The sequence below is a fragment of the Choloepus didactylus genome, chromosome 6 (genome assembly GCF_015220235.1).
Source record: "Choloepus didactylus isolate mChoDid1 chromosome 6, mChoDid1.pri, whole genome shotgun sequence".
Taxonomy (NCBI): domain Eukaryota; kingdom Metazoa; phylum Chordata; class Mammalia; order Pilosa; family Megalonychidae; genus Choloepus; species Choloepus didactylus.
In genome coordinates, this window is record NC_051312.1 from 22,508,008 (window position 1) to 22,511,250 (window position 3,243).

At 33.4% G+C, this 3,243-nt stretch overlaps 1 pseudogene; it reads left to right on the forward strand.

Moving 5' to 3' along the window:
* The first annotated feature begins 436 nt into the window (after window positions 1–436).
* On the forward strand, window positions 437–1,367 carry LOC119537665 (annotated as a pseudogene).
* The last annotated feature ends 1,876 nt before the right edge of the window (window positions 1,368–3,243 follow it).

A 3,243-nucleotide genomic window follows, 5' to 3' on the forward strand; every position in this document is an offset into this window, starting at 1 on the left:
ACTATTTTCAAGCATATCAGATTATTGGTCTTATATCTTGGATCCTTATCTCTCTAACATGTATATTTTAACACAATATTTTGACAATGGAATGAGAACATAACTAATTCAATTAAACTCCCTGATATAAACAAGTGAAGACCAAGAGAAACTGAGGAACATGAGGTGTCACATATTGCCTGAATGGCATGTAGATACAGACCAAAGTTTCTCAATTCTGATCACAGATGACTTTCACTATTGTCAAATAGTTAAGAATACTTCTTTAGAGGCTGACACATATGTGTGTAATATTCTGAGGATAAAGAAGAAAATTTACAGAAAAAAACTAATGTCCTTATTTACAGGTAATAGTTTGTGGAAGTCCAGAGAGTTAAACATGGATATACCATTTTCTTGATTATTTTTTCAATAGCTTAGTCAAGAGGAAAGTAGAATGGACAGGGGAAATTGTTCCTCCTTGACTGGATTCCTTTTCTTGGGAATAACTACTAACTCTGACATCAAAGGGACCCTATTCATCATATTTCTAGTTGTTTATCTCATTAATATTCTGGCAAACCTTGGAATGATTATTTTAATTATAACGGATCCTAAACTTCACACACCAATGTACTTTTTCCTCAGCCACCTCTCCTTCTGTGACCTCTGCTATTCCACAGCAATTGGGCCCAAGATGCTGGTAGACCTCTTTGCCAGGAACAAATCAATTTCCTTTTTTGGATGTGCTTTGCAATTTTTAGTCTTCTGTATCTTTGCAGATGCTGAGTGTCTGCTGCTGGCAGTGATGGCCTTTGATAGGTACAAGGCCATTAGTGACCCTTTGCTCTATACAGTCAACATGTCCAGTAGGATGAGCTCCATACTCATGACTGGGGTTTACCTATGGGAATGATGATGCTCTGACACATACAATATTAGCATTCCGCTTATGTTTCTGTGGGTCAAATGTGATTGATCATTTCTTCTGTGACTTGTCTCCTCTTTACCTCCTTTCATGTTCTGATGTACATGTCAATGAACTGGTATTATTCACCATTTTTGGCTGCATTGAACTGAGTAGCATTTCAATAGTTCTTGCATCTTATTTTTATATCATCCTATCAGTTTTGAAGATCCACTCTGTTACCAGGAGATTCAAGGCTTTCTCCACCTGCAATTACCATTTGATTGCTGTAGCAATTTTCCAGGGAACTGGGCTCTTCATATATTTCAGGCCCAGCTCTTATCATTCCTTAGATCAAGACAAAATGACCTCTTTGTTTTACACCATTGTGATTCCCATGTTAAACCCCCTGATTTATAGCCTGCGGAATAAAGATGTGAAAGAAGCTTTGGAAAGACAGAAAAATAAAAAGTGGTTTTAAATATTTATATTAAATAAATATATATCTGCATGTTTGTATGGGTATATGTGCATGTATTTATTTGTACTTCTTGATTTCATAAGATGATATGAAAACACATAAGAAACAAGTTGTATCAGATATTAATTTTTAAAAAAGAGTTTGTACCAAATAACAGTCATACCAAAATTTTGCATTTCCCTAAATGGTCATATTTCATATATGCCCTGAATTTATATATATAATTCCCCCATAGTATAAAAGTTGCCTGACACTTCATGTCATGTAAAATTTTTATTTGTTCAAACTTTCATTTGTGTACTGTTTCAATTACTCTAAAATGTATTACATGATTACTAAATGTCTTTTGTACATTCAGGTGCTTAGTACTTCATGGTGAATCTAGTAGTTCTTATACTAATGTATAATCTAGTGGAAAAACAAACATTAGTAAAGATTTCTGAAATTTATAGTAAACTGCAAATCATCATGAAATAAAAACACCAATAAAAATCCAAAACAAAATGTCTGACTTTGGTATGCAGGGTAGGAAGTCTTCCCTCAATGAAGTAATTTTGTTATAGTTCTAAAGGATAAGTGAAGATGCAAGTTGGGCAGAGGAAAGTATTCTAGGTAGAGGGAATGGCAATTAGAGAGGACATGAAGAGAACAATAGCTTGACTTTAAAGAAAAACTAAAGTCCAACATGCTTAGATTATAAAGAACAAAGGGAAGGGTCTGAGGAAAGTATGTCCTTGAATGGTAATTCTTGGCTCCTCCATCACTTCTGTCAGAAAGTGTTACTTCTCTTCTTCTCCTTTCTTGATCTATGTTAAATATTCATTTTTGTAATCACAAACAACTGTTTCCTAGAGGTATTTTTGTGATTTATTCTGTTTATTAAATCATTTTCTCCAACATGGGATTGTGAACATTTTGTGCTCAAGAATTGAGTTATGAATTTCTGTTATCTAAAGAATCTGTCTCATGTCTTGGACACAAAATGGGGAATAAACATGTAAGGAATAAAACTAATACTAATATTAATAAGTGCTTATTAAATGTTAGACAAAACAAAATTAAATTAAGGTATAATATGTGCCTTGAATAAACTGTATAGCTTCTAAGTACATGTATTGCTGTGATTACAAGATGTAATAGATGTGTAAAGAAATATATACTAATAATTCAGGAAAAAAGAGAATTCATCTATGCATTTTTTTGTATTCACCTACTTTATCTGCCTCAGTTCTAGCAACACTAATGTACACTCCTGATTATACACTATAATTGCACAAGCTAAAGTCATTGAATTTCTTAGATTTGATGGCTGGCATCTTAAAATGCACTATGTGCATTTTAATCTGCTATAAAAGAGGGGCCCAATGTCATTCAAACCACTGTGCCCATTGACAAGTCACTCTTCCTTGCTAGACTTTGGATCTCTCTATGTGAAAAAGGGGATCAAATTCAATATCACTAAGCTCCTTTCCAGCTGCCATACTGTGTCTCTATGTTTACCTATGATTCTAATTCTATTTAAACCCATCCCACTATTGGAATGATTGTGAAAAAAATGAGTCTATTAAAAAAAGGAAGACACTGCATTTCTAAAAATTCAGTTTTATTGATATACAGTCACATACCATACAATCATCCACAGTGTACAATCAGTTGTTCACAGTATGATCATATAGTTGTGAATTCATCACCATAATCAATTTTTGAACATTTCCATTACTCCAAAAAATATAAAAATAAGAATAAAAATAGAAATAAAAAGGATACCCAAAACACCCCATCCCTCATCTCCCTAAAATTCATTTAATTTTTGTCCCTATTTTTATACTCATCTGCCCATTCACTGGATAAAAGGAGTGTGAGCCACAAGGTTTTC